Below are 23,804 nucleotides of genomic sequence, written 5' to 3' on the forward strand. Positions count from 1 at the left end.
AGAAGTAACATAAATTAAAAAAAAAAAAAAAAAGGCATGTGTCCTGGGAATAACTTACACAGGGATTCTTTAAGGGCAGAAGCTGATCCTGAAAAAAAAAGTCTGATCCAGAGGAAGACACGTTGTAAAGCCATCAACAAATATCAGCACATGAAGCACTAGCAAGGATCCAGATTGCAATAGAGTGATCCAGGCAGATGAATGACAGGCAAGACACGGTGCAACCCAGGAAGGCAATCCCAGTGACATGCTAACAACCTACACTGGAGCTTTCATTATGTTCTACATTCTGCTGAACTCCAAATGAATGCTATCCCATGCATCTGGGTCAAAATTAGACTGCCATTACATGCAACAGTGCAAAGAGGTGGTATCACTGAACCAAGGTCTGCATCCCCATTACTTGCTACAGCCTGCAGCACCCAAGCTCCACACCATGCCATTCCTGTCCCAGCTGGGCGGAAGCCCTCGGAAGACAGCCTGGTACCTGAAAAAGGGGAAAAGCTCCTCACCTACGGGAAGACTTTTAGAAATCATTCATTTTCCTCCCACATTTTCTTGTTGTTAGCATTGAAACAAAGACCTTGACAGCAGTGTAATAATAGAGAAGGTACAATAATTTTTCTTTACTTCCCTGGGTACTATTACAAGCTTTTAGCTTATATTAGAAATACAGCATAGTCTGAACACTTGCAGGAGATGCTTGAGGGAAGTGGTGATTTGTCAGAAAAAAGGAAAAAAAACACCCTTGTTTTTCAACAGTAGCAACTTGAAGTCTGCTAAAACACAAACTTCAAAAATAAATAGCACCCCCACCAATCATTGTTTAAATGCTTGCTAATATTACTAGGCTAATTTCTCACAACATAAAATTGATTTTTTTCTGAAAATATGGCTATTACTTCACATTCAACTCAGTTCTCCTCTGTCTTTGCATGTGTGAGTTACACAGCTTTTCCTTACACAAAGGCCTGAAACAAATAAAATTAAATGTGTGGGAAGAGTCCTCTTTATCACACTGATGTGCCTCCTTCATTGTCAGACTGGAGATTATCGGTTAGTTTTGTGGGTTTGCCTGCCTCTAAGATGTTCCTCACAAAATTAGGCCACGAATTTAAAATGAAGCAGCTGATCAAACTGCACAAAACAAAGGTACAGCAGCCTCACACACAGCTGCATCTTGCCCATTCAAATTTCTCCCTTAAGTATGTACAGTGGAGGAACTAACAGCTCCTTTTGAGAAGGCTCCTGTCTTACCTGGATCCCCTAAAAACTTCTTGGACATTTCCAACAAGATGACCAATGGAAATGAGAGGCTGCTAGAGAGCACATGCTGAGTCCTAGAAAAACATAAGCCAATTAGCTTTCATTAATTACCACTAACCACACCTTTGCACACCTTCAGAAGTCACTCCAAAATCTTTACCTGTCTTGGGGTGAAATACTTTACCCAAATTGCAAGGCCTCATGGCCTTACACCCACAGCAGGCACACCCAGGGTCAGTGCCTGGACATGTACAGACATCAGGCAGCATCTTCCATTCGATGAGGAAAACATGGCTTCAAAGTCCTGCCCAGGCATGGTAGGAAGGGCAGCCCCTGATGCTAACCAGTTTTACATTAAAGCAGTCAAAATAGCATTTTTCTTCTGCTACAATCTTCAAGTGTTTCCACTTGCTGGGATCCCTTTGGTCCTCTCGGCTCCTCAGACTTTCCCACCTTGGCATCACCCTTCAGCGTTCACTTGTTTTTCAAGTAGCAGCTCACCTCAAAATACTCTTCCTCTTCCCAGTAGTCTCCTGCTCCCCTGGTTCTACCTCCATCCTAGGGCGAAAGCAGCAGAGTCACTCAGTAAACAGCCAGTGACATGAAGTGCCTTTTGTCTGCCCTCTTCTCTCCCAAAGGGATTTGTAAAGAGACCAGGATTAATACTGAAAACAACTCATCTCAAACAGCTGGTTTGGGTTTTTTAACCATATAAATTTCCACTTCCATCCTATGTACTCAGGCAGTCAGTACTTATTACTCACTCGAAATCCCAAGCTTTTATTAAAAAACAACAAAAAAAATTAAAAAATCAGGAAGTAATAGAACTGTATTTTTTTAAGGCATAATTTTTTTTTTCCTTCTGAAGAGATCAATAACTGATCCCAGACTAACAGAAGCTGCAAAGGGCAATTTAAAATAAGTCTATGAACCAACTTTACATATTATAACCCCTCTAGGCTGACTACTACATGAACAGACACAGAACTCTGTAGCAACAAAAACAAAGAAGCTAAACTCCAACACTTGCTAAAATAAGCTATTTTCAGTTCAAAGTTAAAAGAAATCTGATGTAATATTTTACAAAAATACATACATGTATGCAAAACTGGAAAAAGCTGCAAGGATTTAAACTGAAAGAGAATAATCTTTAAGAGTATATGGTCAACACATTATTTATGTTTATCATTGCTGCTTTAGTGTTGAATATATATAATTTAGTGTGTAACCCAGAAATACCCATAGCATCAGATGTCATATCATCAAAAGACTGCATGTTCACTGACAATAGGAAAGATTCCTACGGCCACAAGAAAAGCAGCTACTTAGACCATTGAACTGTAAAAAAACATGTTCTGTGGGTGTTGACCTTTTGAGCAAGACATGACTTGTACAGCATGATAAAAGACTAAGAAACTTCATGGCTAAGATTCTTCTCCCTGGATTAGTAAGAAATAATCTTTTTCCTTTGAAAGGATGTAGAACTTTACAGCAAAACATAAAACAAGATCTAAAATTTGTTTCAGATTACCATCAGAGTATGACACAAAAGGTATTTCAAAAAACATCCTTCCCCTAAACAAAACTTAGAATTTTTTTTAGATAATTTATGCAAGAATGAATTTTAAGGTGTAAAACTTTTGAGAAAGTGCATGTCCAAACACCCAAAGAAAAAAAAATTTAATAGAGGACATTCATGCAGTAAACCAAACACTATCTCAAGGTCTAAATAATCCAAGATTGAGTGTCTGACCAGAACTAATTTCAGCTGAGAAGATGGAAGAGTACTGTAATAGGCTGACAACCGAAGACAGAGATCATCCCACCATCTGCAAAACTGCCAGTGTACAGAAGAAACAGGAGTGCTTTGTTCCCAACAGCTCCAATTCAACGCAACAGCCCATCTCTCTTCTAGTTCCCAAGAACTTTGAAATCTGAAGCAATGCTCTTAACCACAGCCAAAAGATCAGCTACTAAAATCTGTAAAAACCATTAGAGGTTCTATTTTGGAAAAAAAAAATCATAAGAGGACTAAAAGGCCCAACAGCACAGCCATTGAAAAGCAAGCCAACAAGTATGAGAGAAGGAGAAACAGCATCATTCCTGGCGTATCCACATAAGTAACACTCCTTGCTGTACAGCAGAGATACTCTCAGAGATGCTCTGCAGAATGCCATTTGTGTACACAAGCACCTGCCATAAAGACTGCTTGCATGAACACTGCCACAGCTTTAAAGCAATCAGCAAACACTGACAAATAACTCAATAGGAGCCTAGAAAATGAGACAATGATTTATATCATCAGTTTTCCTATCTTTTTAAAAGATTCCAGGTAACAAATACAAAAAAAAAAAAAAAAACCCCCAAAGCCACAAAATAAACTCATTCTCACCCCCAAAACCACCACATGTACTAAACCCAAGTGTTTTTATCTTTACACAGTAATAAAAGTCCATATTACCCTAGGGCCCTCTGAAGTCCATGATCTTTTACAATCCTCTCCCATCCTACTCTATGGCTCTGTCCTTGTGCGTGACTGCGCCGCAGTGTCCCTGCCCACAGCAGGGGGTTGGAACTAGATCATCTTTAGGGTCTTTTCCGATCCAGGCCATTCTGTGATTCTACAGTTCTATTAAATTCCCTACATATACTCTTTACTTCTATATTTCTCTCTGCAAAGGGCTCTGGAGGTATTTTTCTAACTTTTGGTAGAGGCAATGAAGGTTACACAGGTCTAAGAGACTGCAAAAAATGTGGCTTCCTGAGAGAGGGTGAGCTGAACGGCAATGACTTATCACCCCTCATCTGCCTCCCCTCATCTCTGCTGCTCAACCTCTGCAGCATGGATATGGAAAAAAGAAAGGTGATGGGATTTGTTGCTTTCTGCAGAGCCAGCAGTTTGCACTGGAGTGTGAAGGAGCCCCATGACCATCCACACTGCTGGGAAGGGCGCAGAAGATGCAGCCATTAAGATTTCCTCTTTTCAGGGTCCAGCAGGCAATTACCTCAGACCAACTGCTCACAAAACTACAGCCCAACAGAATTGTTAAAATTGAAATCATCAAAAATGTTTGTCAGATTCTTCATTCCTGAATGCTCTGCTCCCTGACCTGGAAACTTTGCAGTATGTAAGCAAGGCCAACAGCACAAGAGGTTACCGCATACTGTTAAACCTTGAATTGGATGAGCAGCTACAGAGCATCCCTTCCCCAAAACTCTCCAGTGCCTCCCCTAAAACAAGCAGAGTGCCACGATAAGCAGGTTTGGTGTGCCTGCACACAGCGCTCACCCAGACAAGACAAAAGGAGACACAGCAAAACTGTCTATCACTGTGCATGCAGGACTTTGTGAAAGAGTTTTATTGCTATCAATTCCCCCACTACAGAGCAGCTGTGATGGGCTGCACTTGAAGAAATCAGGAAAGAGTGAAGCACAGATGTGAACATAGAAGGGGTGTCCTCCTTCACAGGTCACACCTAAAGACTGGAGAAGGACATGCTGTCCTCCCACAGACAGCTTCTTCCTAAACATGGCTACTGCAGTATCACCTTATAGCTGGCTCCTTTGGATCTGGAACACTGAGAATGCACCTGACATGATCAAAACCTTGCTGAGTGCATGGCAACAAAGACAATATAGCAGATGAGAGGGATGGAGCTCTGGATCATACAAATCACAACCTGAACTTGCTCAAAATGCAAAAAGCAACAATATTTCCATGGCTTCAGCTTAGGCCTGAAGGATCCATAGAAACATTTAGATATAATTCAGAAAGTTGCTGCTATTTTTGTAAAATACAGCCAGAGATCTTGCTAATATTGAAGAGATTTTTGTGAACAACTGGCTTTGTTAAATTCTCTACACTTCTCTTTTTTTTTTCCACAAATTTCAAATCAGTGTGCTAAGTCTTGTTAATTACAAGAAAAACAAATTTGCTCATGAAATATGTAAATAATACTCTTAATTCAATTGTCTACCTACCTTTGCAAAATAAATTCAGCAAGCTCTCTTATAAGATGTTGCTTAAAAAAGAAAAAAAAAGTTTTCTTTTGTGATAAATAAATAAGGCCTTCTGTTGAGCATTTATAAATCCAGGGTTCATTCAGACTTTCAGCTCAAGACTGAGAATTTCTCTTTTAATTTCTCTGATCAAGCCCCAAAAGATGTACATACAGATGTGGCCACCCCAGTTCTGACAGTGCTCATGACACCTCCATTCAGCACCGCCAGGACCAGATCCCAGTTTGGAGACCGGCCACATTCCTCACAGCAGCAGCGCTGCAAGCTGTGCATACAAAAAGTGAAGTTTAATACCAGATGCCTCATCCGTCTCTCGTTCCCTGGAGCAAGCAGAAACTGCCCTTCATCCACACACTTGCAGAGCGAGGAGAAGCATTGACGAAGGTCCCTTGGCTTGACAGAAGTGCTTCAGGAGTGACACAATGCCTGGGTATGACTTGCAGCACAGCCACAGCAGCCAGATACCAACCCACACTTAAGCGTTCATGCATGCCCTGCTACTGACAGTAGCTGCAATTTAGCTCACAGAGCTTGCACACGCCTACAGGAGCTGCAGCCAGCACCGTGTCTGCAGGTTAAATGTCATCTGGCTGCAACTCCCTTTTCAGCAGGAAAAAGCCAGCATGCAGCAGGGAGTCCCAAACCACCTGTGTAAGGCCAGGCTATGCTGTTGCCAGATGGCAAGAGGCTTTGCCTTGGAGCGGCAGGACCAAACTGAACAAGTCCTCCTCAGCCTCATCACCCCCTGCTCCATTTCTGTGCACAGCTCAACAACAACAAAAAAGCAAGAACTTGCTTTGGCTAAATCAGTTTTTCTGAATAGGCATTCTAAGATGGTCACTTATCAAAAGAGTTTCAGCATGCTCTCCCCAGTTAAATACGTATATTAACTCTGTATGGTCATTACTTACAGAAGTCATTCTACCAGAGACTAAAGTGCCCATGGATTTATTGGTCCTTTTCTTGACATCAGAGCCTTCGAAAAATCTACGAAGGCTGCTGATGCTTCACATTCAGCTTTGCAAAACTGCTGGTTTTATTGGGATTTTTTTTGGGGGGAGGGGAAGATTTATCCACAGCCATCAGTTCAAAAACTACATTTTTCCTATGTGTTTTTTATATTGATACAGCATCTATCAATACTTCAGAAATACAAGTCACTGTCACTAGTATTTACTACAAACTTAACACAGTCATTCCAAGAAATAACAAAGTAGAAACTTAAACAGATGGCAAGCTATGTTAAAATGTTGCCATTTTAAAATGCCTGTGCATATTTTAAAAAGCAGAAACAAAATGAGAAACATACGATATTTGGCATTTTTTTTTAGTAAGGACTTTAGAAAGTCCTTTCTAAAAGTGTTTCAGACCCAAAGATGCTGTAACACTAGGACACAAGTTATGAAGCCACACACAGTATATTCTACAGTAGATGATGAATACCTCAGGTTTTTTATCCCTCTGATTTTCCTGGTTTAAATCACAGTATGGTCCTACACCTACATTTCCTACAGTGTTACAGGCTATACTCCTAAACCACAACATTTTGCTGTCAAATGCAGTAGTTTGCCTCAACACTAATTATTTTAAAACCAAATGCATTAAGCTGTAACATGAGATGACCAGCAACTGAAAGATTCTAGGACTTTATCACAGAAACTGTGCATTGTTTGAAGACTGAAATTACTTTTTTCCACATAAACTCAAGCCCGAATACAAACAGCACCTGAAGAAATCATCAAGCTCAAGCCCCTGCGTGAGAACAAGTAAAACAGTTTTGAGAAATGTTTTTAATATATCTTTAACACAAGTCCTATTTGACTTTCAAAAACCTTCACAGAAATGAGATTGCACAACCTCAGTTTCTTTCAGTTTTCCCTAAGGCATAACAGATTTTAAGAACTTCCATCAAGTCTTTGGTGCAAACTACTTTCATCTTTTTCGATACAGTCACTGACAGAAGAACACAGACCACTTCTCACTAATTTTAAGACTGTAGAATCTTCCTGTCCCATCATCTTACCTCCTCTTTCTGCTGAAAATGAGCTTGTATAGCCTTTGTGGAACACACTTTCCAAACACAGTCTCTGCAGATACGTTTTCCAAAACCTTCCTAAACCCTGATGACCATTTCTGGTAGATGGAAACATTGGAACTTATCTTTCTTAACAGGCTGTGGCCAAAACTGGACACATTATTCTGTTAACTTAAGCTGCACTAGTACATAAAGCTAAATTCTGAACTTCAGCAGTACTGCATCCCTATGCTTCTTGCAATCCCACATAACCCTCAGATCTGCTTCCACGGCACTGCTGCCAAGTCAACTTTACCCATCTGCATTATGCTATCTTCTTCCAGAAAACAGTATCTTGTACTCATTTACTGCCTTCAAACTTATCAAAAACCTCTTGTCCTCCAAAGCAGAGCATCAAAAACACAGTCTGAAAGCCCTGCTCAGTCTCCTTTAGATTTTGTGCTAATTCTATTGATCAAAGACATCAATAACAACAAGTACAAAGGTACCAGAACTGCCCTAGGCACCGCTTAAACTGACTTCCAGTTTGATGGTGACTCATAATCATTTCCTGAGAATTATCACCTAGAGTTGCTATCTCTAGATGTGGTCCCTTTGGTTCAGCTGTTCTCAAACACTTACTTCAAATGAACAATTTTCCTAAGAGCAGCCCTACTGGGTCTGCTGTCTGCACTATGTCAGTGCTTGAAATTAATATAAAAATTCGATAAATAATTGACGGTACTTTCCCAGTCTATTGTCCCTGGCTCCATGCTCACCTTGGTGACCCCCTGAGCTACCTGAAGTACCCTGCACAAGTCAGCCTTAGTGGATTTTTCTTCCATTAATTTGTCCTGCTGCTTTTCAAGTCCCTGTAAACTTTCCGTATCCACATGCTCCAGAAAGGATTTCCAAAGCTTAACTAACCACACATTGGGTCAAAACCAAAACCACACCCCTTTCGTTCATTTTGAACCTGCCAGCTTAATCGCATGCTTTCGCATTTTGTACTGATAAAAAGTTAGTCCCTACTCAACTTTGCCACATCACTCATATGACTGTCAAAATTTCTAAAACCTGAAATCTTTCCTCAGACCAGTGTTATCAAATACCACAAAAATACAAAGGCTAGATTGGGTCACAAAGCCTTCTCCACCCTGGCAGACCAGGCACAAGGAAGCGCTATTTCACCTTCCTTATGAGAACATTATTGTTAATGGGTCAAAATACTGACCCATTATCAAAACAAAGGCACATGGCAATGCCGGAGGCTGAAAGACACAGTACTTAGTGCAGATTATAGAGGAATGCCCACTCTGACCAGAAATAATGGGGGTGGGGAAATTAGTTCAACTTAGAATTTCTGCAAGCTAATACTGACATGGTTTTAATTCAGAAAGCTATTCAGCCTCCCAGGAAAGTTTACTGCCTTTATGTTTGCACTGCTGGCTTTATAGTTTTACAGTCAAAGGCATAACTGTACCTTCACTAAATAGTTTATTAACTTAGACACATTAAAAACACATCCAGTAAAAATACAGTCAAGCTAAATCTTAATTTCTACGTTATTAAAAGGTTTGGAACTTGTTCTCTGATAATTCTGATATTTACTCTCCCACCTCAACAACACTGAGATCTTTCTTTTGCGGTTATTTTATTAACCATACATTTAAGAGTTAACTTGTGTGTTAGCAGTTTTATTATATTTAAACAAATACTGCAAGAGATTTGCTTATACTTTTAAATTTTCAAAACGAAGATTTTAAAAACTAAAAGATTTCCATTTTTGTTAAGCTTTTTTTCACTAAAAAACAAAGTTTAAAAGTGCCGATGACATTTAACGCATGAGTTCATCTCCACCCTGTTAATTTGTCACACTTGCAACAGAAGGAAGACTCAGTCCCTTGGCCAACCTTTGCACTCAGATTGCTGTGAACCAGTCCATAGGCCGTCCTGCAGCCCGGAGATGCCAACTGAACTGTAAGAAATTAGGTCGCCTCAAAGGTCTGTTCCCTCTGGGAGCACGATAGGGCACAAGTCACGACATACTACTTCTCTGTACCTTTGTAAGAACAGGGCTGACAGTCAGCAGCATTCGCTGAAACAACAGATAACAACCATCCTTTTACAGAACCAGTCATCAACTAGTTCAGCTAGCTCCATCCTACAGGCCTCTGGTGGCATTTACTAGTTCAGACCCTGAGAACCAAGTACTAGACAAGGACCAACAATATATTTGCTGCACTGCAAGTCGTATTCTAGACCATTAAGGGGACGAACCCTTTTAAGTTTTCCTATTCAGTAATGAATGCAAGTCACAGGAATGGGATATTGGTTTTTAGTTGTACATCACAGTGACACACGCTGCTCTCCAAAACCGCAGCCCGCAAAAGTACTTCAAGCAGAAATACTCCAGAAGATGTTTTTCCACTGAGCTACCAGTCATACTGCGTTCGGCCAGTAAAGGCTGTAAAAATTTTATTTGGTGTGACAAGGACAATCCCACCGGCACAGAAATGTTTCTGAAGCAAGGAAGGGAGCTCAGCTGTAACTCCACAGGGATGGGATTTCACAGAGGACACTAAAAAAACCCAAACAATCCTAACAAAGGAAAGAATTTCCCACGTCAGTTAATTTAAGGAAGTAAAGCACAGCCCAGAGGGATTCTGACCGCAATTCCCCGGGAAGCCCCGGCTCTGGCAGGTCCGTCCCGCGGTGCGCTGGCGGGAGCGCTCACCCGCCGCGGGCCCGGCCCTTGCCTCGCCCGCCCCGATCGCACCTGCCCGGGCGGGAGGGCGGCGGGGCAGCCGAGGGGCAGCGCCGCGGCCGGGTCGGAGGGCCGGCGCCTCCCGCCGCGGGGAGGAGGGGCGGCGCAGGCCGAGGGGCCGCGTCGTTACCTGCTGATGGAGGCGGTGGTGCTGCGCTCGGCGCCCCGCTCGCTGCCAGCCCTGCTCCTGCTCCTGCTCCTGCCGCCGCCGCTGCTGCTGCTGCTGCTGCTCCCGCCGCTGCTGCGCTGCTCTGCGCCACCTCCCGCCGCCCGGCACGGCACGGCCCGGCCCGGGACGTCACCGCCACAGGGCCGGCCGGGGGCGGGGGCAGCTCCGGCGGGGGCGGTGGCAGCTGGGGAGGCCGGCCCGGCTTTACCTCCGCGCAGGGGCTGCTTGGCGGGGCCGCCCCGGTGCCCCTCGGGCGCGCCGAGCCCGCAGCCCGTGGCCTCCGCAGCAGAGGTGGTGCTGAGGGGCTGGCCCGTGGTTATTTTGTGCGAGTTGGGTCTCTTCCTCTATTTTTTACTAATGGGGTTACATATAGCGATTACAACAATAAAGAGTTATTTTTGGGGACTTTGTCTTTACTGAACATCGTGCCATAAAGAAAGGTGCCGAGCAGGTGGCGGCTCTCCTGCTGCACAAACCTTGGAAGTCTGAGGCTGTTTCAGCCCGGTTGCTCCCCCAGGCTCCCCCTGGCCCTGGCCCTGTGCTGTCCGCGTCGCGTCCCCAGGGTCCTGCCTTGGCGGATGTTACACGGGTGGGAACAGCGATGGTCGTACCCTCTGCTGAATACAGAACAGCATCGTCTGCCCCAGCCATGCGCCCCCTGTACCTCCTGCAAGGCAGCCCAGGGCCAGCCTCGGCTCTGCGGGATTTCCCTGGCATGTGCCTACGCCCAGCTATTTGTCCCTGTGGCTGGTGCGCTGCTATGGCTTGGGGAGAGTGGCCCAACTGGACGGCATTGCATCATGCTCAGCCAGGCTGTCACACCGCTGATGCTACCCCACAACCACCCCTCCCGTGCGGCAGCTTTGCGTCGCTTCCCTGTCCCTTGGCTTTACCACGATTCATTCCTAGCGTCGCCAGCTGGTTTGTCAGCTTTCCCATAGCGCTGTGCTTCTCTCCACACAATAGTTCATGAGTAGCACAATGACCCCGACTGTATGTGCAAAGCCTCCTTGTTCTCCACCTGATGGTTCATTCCTACGTATTTTGCTGACAAACAAACAATACATCAAAATCTTGTGTTTTCCTTGATTTTGCAGCCCTAGCTACCTTTCTTTAAGCAGGGTGTGCTTCACTGCATCCTTTTTGAGTGTTTGGACAACACCAGGGACATTGTGGGTACAGCCATTAGCTAATAAATAATTTACACAAATTTATTCCAGCCATAGCTGCCCATGTAGATGAGATAGTCATAACAATGCCTTGGCCTCTTTTAGAGGACAAAGAGAAATCCCAGGGGCTTCTCTAGGGAGAACCTAGAGAAACTCAGGGGGTTCTGTCAAGGATAAGAGTGGATGTACACACGGAAGGAAAATGGCAGTACATTAGGTGCATGAGTAATCCTGCATCCTGGGCAGAGCATGGGTGGAGTTAAATCCTGTGTCCACATTAACATTCCTACAACTCCTGAAATGTGCTGTGAGCTTGTTTTGGTTTATAAAACATTCCACATGCCTGCAAAGTGGCAAGGTGACTTTGATGGTTGCATCTTCACTTGGACAAATTAAAACATTGTATAACTTCTAGAGAATGGAAGCTTGTCTTTGGCATTACGTTTCAGCACAGTACTTTGTACGGTCAGCCTTAGTTTTATTTGTGAGAGAGATAAGGATAATTGTTATCTGGGGGGAAAAAAGTGAATGGACAAGTAAATGAAAATGTAAATTTGGTGACTGGCTAAAACCACCTCTTTAGAAAAACAGGATATAATGTCAGGAAATGATCAACAAAATACTTTCAGTGTAAACAATCCAAGCAGTGCTGAGCACTATCCCACCCTCTGATGTGCCTCTCCCTCATCGGAAGAAGCATGTCTATACTCTCTCCCCTCTTTTCTCCCTGGAAAATTTAAAAATAACCCAAGACACAGCAACATCTGTTCTGTGAATCTTCAGGGAAAATACAGGAAAGCTCTCAAGTGAAATCTGAGTGCAAGAACTTCAACCTAAGCAAAGAGGGGGGGAAAGTGGAAAGAGAATACAAGGCAAAACATGTTTTACTGTCCCCCTTGCCTGTATGTAAAGAGCATTTCTGGTTTCATTCCTAGGAAAATTGGATGAACCTCTGTCATTTCAGTCTAACCAAGACTTTTGAGAACACCAGGAACAGTGCAGATGGGTTGGAGCTGCCAACCAGTCTTTGTTTAACAGCTGTATAAGGACAGATGCAGTTTGAGGCTGGGAGGGAGAGCAGAGTGCCTTTGGCATCACCCTGTTCCTCCCACACCTCAGTGCACCAGGCGGGGCGGACAGCAGTGGAGAAGCCTCCTTTGGCAAGTGGCAATGCACGGAGGTGGCGTGTCAGCGCTGCTGAGCTCAGGGCAGGCTCACACTGTGCACACCACAGCAAGGGGGGCTCTTGTGAGGAACCAGAGCTATATTAGCACCATCTTAAATGTGCAAACGCCGTGTTCTGGATGGCCTACCAGGAATTCCATGGGCATCCCAAAGGCAGAAAGATCAACAATACAAGGCTGTATGACAGTTTGACATTGGACATGCACAGGCACGTCCTGTAGCCCTGCTGCAAAGAACAGACAATACTCCAGATGTCCAAGGAGTCTTCATTCACCCAGATATTAAAATGGAACATTTTAATCTGAATGCATGTTGTTATGGATAGTAAACATCTTTTGTCATTAAAGTTGCCAGATATCTTTTAAAAAGATGTGTTAATTGTAGGAACCACCATATTTTGTCAGAGCTGCTGAATGGTAGTTAGGAAAAATGAGCAGGTAAAGCACCCCAGAGGATTTCTCAGAAAACCCTGAGAGGATATTACATCTGTATTCATAGAATCACAGAATGATTTGGGTTGGAAGGGACCTTAAACATCATTTAGTTCCAGCCCCACTGCCATGGGCAGAGACACCTGCTTGACCAGGCCGCTCAGAACCCCATCCAGCCTGGCCTTGACAAATGGTAGTTTGAAAGGATGAGCAGGTAAAGGACTCCAGGTGACTTCTCAGAAAACCCCGAGAGGATATTACATATGTTTTCCTTTCAAAGAATATCATACCATGTCCTACTTAAATTTCAATGAAAGTGAATTCTTATGTATAACTCAGTGGATCAAACTTCAGACTATTCAAAAGAAATAGGAAAAGGTAAAGGCTCTCACACCTGCATGATTAGAAATTTCACTCCTGAGATGGTTGTGCTTAAATGTTTAGTATCATGACTGCTCAGTTTCTCTCCCCACATTTTATGATGAAAAATTACATGGAAAAATCAGGTTTGACATTGATTACAAGCCTTTACTGTATGCATCTATCCAGGCTTGTGTTTGAATCATGGTGGTATTAGCTGGCTTTCCCTGTGGATTACACATAGCTACAACTGTTTTACACATCACATGTAATGGGTAAAGTTCTGCCTGTTAAAATGTCCATGGGCACTGACTTAAGTCACAGCCAATGACTTAATATGAAGCCAGAAGTTCATTTACTTTACACAGTTTTCTTGGCAAACTCCAAGTGTATATGGATGTGAGGTAATGACACTGTATCTGTGTTATGTGGTCACAGTAAAATGCCTCACAGCTTGCCAGCATCAACTCTTGGCGTTTCCTAACAGCTGAGTATTCTGGTTTAGCACTTAAGATACTCCCCAAAAACTATTTTAAAGTTTTACAATCAGTTTCTGATAAAAACTAAAATCACTGGTTATGTAACAGTTTTGGAATTACCCATGCAGAGTTTGCAAATGTGGCTACTGAAGCTGCCAGCACAATTTATCTATTATTTGTCTGGATAAAGAATAGCTTGCTCATATGTTTGCAAAAGAACATTTCTAACTGGCTCAAGGTTTAGCAGCTTATGTTCAGAGACAGGGAAAGAACAAAAAAATTTGCTGGGATTTTAGCAGTAGTAGATGACGTTCCTTCTAGGATCAATCTTTGGTTTCTTTCCAAGCAGGCTTACTCTAGATAAACACCATTCATTTCCTTATCATGTAAATTATTTACTGGAAATAAATGTGTAAGTCTTATTTTATCTGCTCCCTTTCACTTAATGTTATGTGCACATACATAATTCTCCAATTTTAACAGTAGTGAAATGATCTTTTTTTTTTCTCTTTCCTGCAGACTTTACATGAACATCTATTTTGACTACACCCGAATTTTTTTTAATATTCCAACTTTTCCACAGGCCTTCTGTATTTCAACAGCTTCATACAAGTTACAAAAAATTTTAGACATTATGTTTTAAGGTAAGAGTTTCTATTTAAAGTCTTCCTGTTTCATTTCAATTCATGAATAGTTTCTTCTTTGACAGCATGTTAGTTTAGGAAGGTTGATGGTTTTACATTTTCACCCCTAGCAATATGTGACTGGTTGCTGAAGCTGTTTTTTAACTGGGAGTAAGTCTCTTGGACTGGCCCCATCTTTCAATTTCTTCTCCTTAAAGGATAATTCAATTAAGCAAATAGATTATTTTGAATTGTGGGTAGCTCCAGAGAATGAGGCTTGCATAAATAATAGCATGAAGGGACGTAAAGGGAATCCCTGACTTGTGAACTTGCAATCCTTCTGAAGTCCACTGCCTTTTGTTTTACTTTTGCGAGCGGATTCATTCTATAAACACAAATGGTGAGGACAGGAAAATGAGATTACAGTACCCCAGGGTAGCTGGAAGATATTCCTGGAGCCATCCCAGTATTTGAAGACAGATGGATTCCATTCCTGGTACAACATGCCCCAAGTCTCTGGGGAAAGAATTTCTTTTGTTTCTGCTGAAGCTTCTCTCCAGCAAAGATATCATGGGCCCACTCTCATGCATATTTAAAAGGAGAATGGGCCCCACCGGTTTAGATACATCATCTGGAGGACAGGGAGGAGCTCTAGTGTAGGAAGGAGTACCCAGGAAAAGCCACACAGATAACACACAATAGCAATTACCATAGGGTTGGCTTTTTTAAATGTTAGCTTCCTGCCCCCACTCTCCCTTGATGCACTCTGTGATCACCTATATGGAATTCCTTTTTGGTGATGAACAGCAGGTGTCAATAAAATAACCACAGGCTCATCTGAAAAACAAAAGTAGCCTGCAGTAAATAGGTAACCTGTGGATGTCAGGAATTGGGCTGTCCTTCCTTCATGGAGCAGGGGCTACTCACCTGCAGTTAAATGAACTTTATGTATGGATTCAGTACTGAGGTCAGGGTACTGAGAGCTTCTCACACTTAGCAAAGGGAATTGTATGGGGTTATTAACTAATTTGTAAATCTTTCTGTAAAAGCCACTGTTCATCTAGTCTGTTCCTGAACAATTATGTTCTGTTAAACATACCTTGAGGACTTTTTTTCCATCCCATTTCAGACTGTTCATGTTAGGCATTTTTAACTTTAGTTTTTGAGCTAGTCTTGGGAAAGAAAAGTTTATGACAGATAAGTAATCCCCTTGAAATTCTAACACAGCTTTCGGCAGGGACCAGAGGAGGTCTGGCAATAACCTAATTCACAATTCTTAGCTTCACGTTGATGTAAGAAGCAAGAAGAAAAAATATACACGAGAAAAATGCTGAAAAGGAAGATTACTAATGCTGCTGAGGTAGGAATGCAAAGCTCTTGCAGGCACCTCCCTCCTGTCTGGCCTTCACTTATCACTGTGGGGTTATTATACAGAACAGAGAGAGTTTAATTTACATTGCTTGTTGAATAAATCCACTTTCAAAGATGTGAACTCTGTTGTTGCTATCCATCTGGGCAAACCACTCAACAAACTTGCTGGGGGACCACTGATTACTGTATGAAGGAATAATGCTCTTTTGCCAGAAAAATAGGCTGCCAAAGCAGCACATTGTTTCAGCTCTCTCTATTCCTTTGCAGCACAGTTACACATGCACTTGAACACTACCAAAAGCACAGACAGACTCAAGTTGCTTCCCCATACCCTTCCCATATGTGGGATAACTAGATTATCTTAAACCTCATCATGAGTGCTTTCCTGCTGGTGAGCAGCCCTTGAGCTGGGTTTTACACCCACATGTAAATTCCACCCCCAGCTCTTCAACCCCTTCTGGTAGGACTTTAAGTGCAAGATAAGGCAGACTTCACCGAGAACTTAAACACTCACTGTAGCATGATGTTCTCTCCTAGCATGCTTATTTGGCCCAGAGAATGCCAAATTGTCCAGCTCTGACTCAGTTACTTAATGTGCTAAAAATCTGAATCACCTATCTATTCACAAACAGTTCTAGGAATTGCACTACTACTCAAATTATTCCAGAAAAATAGCGGGTATCAAAAACTGCTGCGTTTTGCTTTCAGTTGCTTATAATACCTCCACTAACCTTTGGCTGCCCAGTTTACAGTTTTCCAAATTAGGTATTTGCTGCAAATTGAATGCTAGCTAAAATGGTTCTGCTCACACTGTTAAAGAACAGGAACATGGATTATACTTTCTAATAAAGTTGCCTAGAGACTTGTAGCATACTTTTAAATTTGCCAAGCAAGTTGTGTTTTATGCCAGAGATGTGCCTTTTGCCAACAGTCTTGAAATGCAACCAAATGTAGTGAAGCTGTGAACTTCTGATGAGTGTCAGCTGTGGGCTGGCCTTGACCCTGTAGCTTCATTCTCAGAACAGCACACCTGGAACTGCAGCACTCCCACTGCAGCAGTGTCAGCCAGGTGTCACACCAAGTACAGGAACTCAGAGCACGCTCACAGAATCACAGAGTGGCCGAAGTCAGAAGGGACCTCTGGAGGTCATCTGGTCCAACCCCCTGCTCAAGCAGGGACACTTAGAGCCAGCTGCCCAGGACCGTGTCCAGACAGCTTTTGAGTATCTCCAAGGATGGAGATTCCACAGCTTCTTGGGGCCATTCATGCCAGTGCTTGGTCATCCTCACAGTAAAAAAGTTTTCTCTGATGCTCAGAGAAAGCCTCTTGTGTTTTGGTTAGTGTCCATTGCCTCTGGTCAGTTTGTTACCAGCCTCCAGCCAGATACTGTACCATGGATCAGATGTTCAGCTCTTACTAAATACGTCTCCCTACCTGCTCATCCAGCCCATACTTCCTCAGCTTCTCTGCTGATGAAGTTGGCAACACAGGATCATATAGGGAAAAAGCTAGCAGTGGCCATTTTTATGGAGTGTACATTGAAGAACTGAGCTTAGAGACATGATGAAAGATTAACAGACAGTAAGAGCCAAGACAGACTGGGAGAAGAACCAGTACACAAGGGATCTCATCAGGGGCTTGGAAGGATGGAAAACAGCAAGGGACAAATGGTGCTTGGGTAAAATCTGCAACAACCACCAGAACAAGTTCTCCCCTCACGCGTTTTCATCTAAGTAAGCAAGAAAATGACAACACACTATGACCGCTTATGGAGTAACAGAAACGAGAACTGTGGAAATAGTTCTGTGTGACCATCATATACTGACAATGGAAGTCAGATAAACCAAAGTGTGCACAATGCAAAATACACATTAAACAAGACAAACATAAGCACAAAGAAGGTAGGAAGCATGCAAAAATTTTTAAATTGTACAAGGAGTCTTAATTTAGTCCACTTTCATGTACAAGCTTCTACGTGATTGCATATAATGCTTTCTTCAGATACCAGTTCTCTCAACAGATGCTAAGTCAGTATTTAGAGAGCTTAAAATTTCACAGTAAAGACAACTACGAGCTATATGATTTCTATTCATGAGAATGTAATGAAAAAAGTATTTTTTTAATCATCTAAATACTGGTTTTCAAACATGAGTACATGACCTATTGCTACAGGAAAATTATCCATTTGGCAAGTTGCTTACAAATATTTTCCAGCTGTCATTAGCTATGTTCTTATTTTCGGGTCCCCAATGTGAGATGTTTAGGGTCAGATTTGCCAGTTTGCAAACCCAGAGCAGTCAAAAACCAGCTCTATATAAATACAGTTGAAAGCACTTCACTGTGTAAAGAACAGAACAAAAATTGGAAGACAGAATTAAACACTCACTTCAATGTTGGCTTCGGATAAATCTCAGGTCCATAGAATTTCAGTCTAGGCAAACAGTTCTAACCACAAAACTGGTTTCTTTCAAGTAGCTATGTAAACCACAAGCATCTTTTTAAGCTTACTTTTCAATGCTCACAAGTGAGAGTAGCTGAAGCATGAATTTCAGCAGTTCAGAGTAGCTTAACTTAGTTAAACTAAAATGCTTTTGACATCTTTCCCTGAACTCCAGCACTCTACTTGCAATATGGAGACAATGACGTGGAGCAACTCTGACTGGACAAAATAAGAGCGAAGCCTGGTTCACCCCACCTAGCATCTAACTGGCCTGAAAAAAATCTCAAAAAACTATTTGTATTCAACAATGTCCCTATGAAAAAGGGAACCTCCGCTGACTCCACAAACTTACTTGCTTTACACAGACAACCAAGACACAGGCATGCAAGCAAGAAAGCAAGTCAGAAAACAGGCTAACTATACTGCATTCAAATTCATTAACCATGTACAAAAGATAGAAAATAACTGACAGCAGAATGAAAAACTCACAAAAAGACCATACCGTAAGGTGTAGTGCAAAAAATTAGTTAATATATTCTTCATTCACGGAACACTGTCCTTGCAAAACAAAGACCTGGCTTCCACGAAAGAAAAAGAAATAAAAAAAGCTATCTGACATTTTAATTAAATATTGCATTGTAACTGTCCATACAAACACATTCAACACATTGTTACAGACATTTGCTTAAAAATGTTTTCTTAATTTGGGAATCTAAACATTCATTTGCAGTCCAAATTTTGCTTGAAGTCTAGAAATTTCACTGGTTTTATAGGATGGGAGGAAGCTGTGCGACTTCTCACGGCCTTTTAATGCCCTTTTGTAATGTGGAGATATTATTACAATACTGTTTACAAAGCAGATTCAGTTTCAGGACTGAGGAACATTAAGTAAGAAACATACTACATTTGTTTGCATTCCAGTACAATTTATGACTTATTTAGTGCCATTTTCTGTGAGAAAAGTGCCATATTGTAATAGAGCTCTTTTGGTGTTAACCTGTCTGACTTTTTGTATTACAGAATTGACACACTATCTGGCATATTACTGATGTATAGTATAAAATAAATTTTCTGGCCTGAAGATGCAAGTAAGAAATTCTCTATAACTAAAATAATTACAGTTTTCAGTCTGCTACATAAACAGTGCATTCATCAAGGCCAGGTTGGATGGGTCTCTGAGCTGGTCTAGTGGGAGGTGTCCTTGCCCACAGCAGCAGGGTTGGAACTGATGCCATGATGATTTTTTGCCTTTTCTTTTATACACCTTTTTAGAACTTCTGTATTCTTAGTGTTTTTTAGCCGACATTCTTAGACTTATTTGTAAAGCTGGGAGACTAAACATTTTAGAAGCTTCCTAGCTAGGGATCAGTGTGCCCCAGACCCCAAGGTCCTCTCCAGAACACATTCTGTAAACCAAGATAGAACCATCCAGGGGAAGGTTCCTTGGGGAGGGGGGCTCACTTGAGCCTCTCATTGGGGAATCGTTGTTAGATATGCTAATTAGTAAGACCTATAAGGTTATATATATATATGCCCCCAATCTATCGTGTGTGTGCATTGTGGTGTGCATTTTGGTGCATTCAACCTAGACGTGTGCGCCTAAGGATCCTTAAAATAAATACAGAGGTAAAATCCCTTCTTCCCTTCTGTGTTTTGATTCTTGATTTTAAGACCAGGAAAAGGCATCAGAACGAGATGATCTTTAAGTGCCTTCCAACCCAAACCATTCCTAAATCTTTAGATCCTAGAAACTTGAAATTCCAAAGTATTTCCTGAGAGTTCCTGTAATGAATGTCATAGGTTTGGTCCAATGTATAGTAATGTCCCTGTCCAGGCTACCACCACCTTTCTTACATACACGTAAAGATACGGGAATGTCCCGAGGTGACGTTATGAAGCCGCTTTATTCCTTAACTCAGTGCCCAAGGACGCTGTGCCTTTAAGATGGACCCGGGTACGGGGCAGTGTGACGGCTCAGCCCAGCGGCTCGGGGGCTCTGGGGCTCGGCAGGGAGGGCGCCAGGAGCGCTGGGCTGCTCTCTGGGTTTGTGTTATGGCTACTGGGAGAAAGGTTCTGTTGGTTTTTCTTGTGTTTTTTTTCCCTTTCCTTCCCCTTGCCTCACTGCCTCCCTTCCCTCCTCGCCAGTCCACGGAGCCTGTGGGGGTTGCCCCGGCTGGTCTGAGACATGTGTCTGTTCCATCTCTGGGCATTTGTTGTATTTTGAGGGGGTTTTTTTATTCTGTTCTACCCTGTTTTGTTTGTGTGTTAATAAACAGGTTTTTTTGGTTTTTTTCCACTTTCACTTCTTGTGACCCACTTGTCTTAGGTGGAGGAAAAGGGGAGGCCCCTTCCCCTTCGGAAGAGACACTCATTCTGGAGTATTTCCTCCTGAAGTTTTGTCTCCAAAACCAAGACAGGGGAACACACTAGTTTTTCAAAATTTGTGTTAGGACGGAGAAGCCTGATGTCAACAGACACTGCCACAGAGCTTGTTTTAAATAGTTACATCTGGAGGACAATGAGGGTAGAGGTTTGCTAACAGTTTGCAAACTACTGCTGTGAGACAGCATCAGTGTCTTTAGTTAAAGTATATTTAGTTGACATCAGTGTATGTGCAAAAGTAAACTAAGTTCCTAAACTTAGGAATATGTTTAAACAGATATAGCTTTTTGTAAATAGTTGCTAAATTTCCGTAAGTTACGCCACTGAGGAAATCTAACATTTTTTAATCTCTGGGTGTTTAGGCCAGAGTCTACACAGACTCTACATGCAGGAAGCTCAGGCGGGCCAAAGTGCAGTGCTTTTCCTCTAAGTGGATCTTCACAGCTTATGGGGAACAAATACTCAGCTGAATCAAACTGGTCTGGTTCCCATTACCTTATGCAGCCAGCTTACAGTAGAAGAGAACCTGGTCCTGAAAATGGAACTTTTAAGTATCATCTAAAATTATGACACTGTGCAAATGGACAGATGTACTGTGTGGGTTTGATTATTCTATTAAAATAAACCATCTATTTATAAAGCACATTCAGCCCTACTGCTGCAGATATACGAGAATTTTTTATTTAAAAATTCTTAAGTTTTCTTTCCTCCCACTGCTGAACTACTTACTTGATGATTGCTTGGGTAAAGTCATACCCCAAAGAACTGTAGAGAGTAAGATAATAACCAACAAGCATTAACAACTAAGAAAGGAGGGAAGACAAAAATAAAAAAGGCAGGTAAGTCAAGTCTGTCTCATTTACTCGAAATTGGATACTTTTAAATCCAAATAACCCTCTGTTCACATATATTCATGCATGAACATAGCTTATTTAAGTATCACGCATTGCAAATAGCACTGCTTACTCTCCCTCAGGAACATCAACTATGAGTCTCACAGGAAAAAAAAAACCTAAGGAAAACAAACAAACAAATGGGAAAAAAACCTAGCAAAGAAACAGCCTGGCTGTTTGAATCTAGGTTGTGGCTAGCAATTACTCTCACAACTGAGTAAGGAATCCCTAAGGAATGGTGTACATTACCCAGTTTCCTTTTGCAACCACAGGGCTGCACAACTCCAAATGCAAATTTGTTAAAAACAAGCAAAATCAAGCCTATCTGAAAACTACAACAGACCACAACTTAGAGAACAATCGCCTTCCAGATTACATCCTCCCTTAACCAGACTGGAGCCTACAAAACAGACACCTTTCATCACATCTTTGAGCTGGCATTACTGAGTTAAGCAGAAAGGATTTACTTCAAAAATATGGTGAAAGGTAAGTAAAATGGCTGTTGCCTCACTCTTACTGTTTCAAAGAGTGGTTTGTAACATCAGCTCCCCTTTGATTTCCAGACGTAGATGGGGAAAGTAAAAAAACTGGGAGAAGTACCTTTGTGAACCCAAATCAGTGCACAGAGGGTCTTCAGTACTGAGCATGCAGCACTAAGACTGTTGAAAGAAGCGTTGTACCAAAATAAAAATAATATCTTTATCCAGACTGCAGTACCTCTCATCATTCCCAAGAATCAGAACTGCAAAGAACAAGCATCTTTATACCTACTTCTGTTCATATGCTAAAATACAAGTGTCATGTTATTAACGTAAAGCTTTAACCAGAGACCAAAAATACATTCTATTTAAAAATCTGAAGGGAAAAAAATGAATCACTAAATTAAGGAAATTGCTGTTGTTTGTTTGTAAGAGAAGTCTAGTATTTCAGTTTCCAGAGGTACTATATTAATAGAAATGAAAAGTAATACATATTCTGCTTTACTCATTTGCTATGTAAGACATAAAAAAAAAAAAAAAAAAAAGAAGAAAATCAATAGCATCGTTTTCTCATCTTGCTAATAAAGCTCACTTGATTTTTCCCTCTTTACCGAATGTTTGGAAGTCAGATTCTTCCAAGACAAGAATGTAGTGCAACCTCAAAAATCACTTCTGTTTGAAGTCTCTGGTCTTTAAAGAGTGTGCTCAGTTTCTCAGCAGGAAAAATAGAAATGTCACAAGGGACTACTTAGATGTCTCTTTGCTTTTGCAGCTATCCTGCAAATGTGCACAAGTACATGCATTTTTTATGCTAAGCAATCTAAAACCTTAGTAAGAATTCTTAACTGTTATTCTACCCAACCTGAAAAACAATACAAACAGATACATTTAATTAGGTGGCCATCTGATCCCTTACACTGCAGAACGAAGTCAGGCTACTCTTAAAATACTTGTAAACCTAAATGGTCTAAAGAAATATACAATGTATACTTTATCCATAGAGTGCAAGTGTTGTCATGTAATTATTAAATAAACTTATCTAGTCCCCACCCTACTAACTTCCATTGAACAAATCTGATTCAGAAAAGGCACTGGTAAAACTTGTTAATATTGCAAAACACTGCAGCATTGCCCACCATCATGTTAATAAAAAACACTTACCAAGCACATGCAGTAGTGAGCTTGTTAAACCAAGTCAGGAAGGTTTTAAATAACTCATTCTTAATTCTGTAGGGTTTTTTCTATTAACGTCACATTTTATTAAAAAAATAAGTTTCCTGTATTTAACATGTATATTAGCTTGCTGTATGTGACTGAAGATCTTGAGACCTTGAACACTGAATGATAGTAAATCCAGCACTTTCTTCACAGCTTTGAAAAAGGGGAAAAGGGAGGGGGGATGAAGGGGAGGACAGGAAAGAGAAAGGAAAAGGAGGAAGCACCAGGCTATTCCCAGTAAGAGAACCAAAATAGATCTACAGCATCAAAATATGAACCTGCATCACAAATATTAGAAAAAGGAAAACTACTGTATCGATGAAATGTGGATATATTCCATATAATTAAAACATACCATTGGGAAAGACTAGACTACAAAGGAATACATTCTATTTGCAATTGTCTCTCCTGTATCCCAAAGAAATTATCTTCCTTCCCTCTCTTGTATAAACTACTATTCCAGTATGACAGTTGCACTAAAGCCAGATCCACAAGACCCTGCATTTCCACAGTCTGGAACTATTTTATCCCTAGTTT

General features: G+C 41.6%; 1 protein-coding gene across 4 annotated transcripts in view; it reads right to left on the bottom strand.

The window, feature by feature from the left end:
- MYO6 (myosin VI) overlaps nt 1-10,303 on the bottom strand; it is a 105,409-nt gene extending 95,106 nt beyond the window's left edge. For 3 of the 4 annotated variants that reach the window (XM_039567853.1, XM_039567852.1, XM_039567851.1), the window contains exon 1: nt 10,198-10,302. The gene's annotated coding sequence lies outside the window, so the exon portion shown is untranslated. Of the gene's footprint in view, nt 1-10,197 lie in introns of all 4 variants that reach the window. The other variant, XM_039567850.1, reaches the window with a different exon arrangement.
- Between the last annotated feature and the right edge of the window lie 13,501 nt (nt 10,304-23,804).

This window comes from Corvus cornix, chromosome 3, assembly GCF_000738735.6.
Source record: "Corvus cornix cornix isolate S_Up_H32 chromosome 3, ASM73873v5, whole genome shotgun sequence".
In the NCBI taxonomy this organism is placed as follows: Eukaryota; Metazoa; Chordata; class Aves; order Passeriformes; family Corvidae; genus Corvus; species Corvus cornix.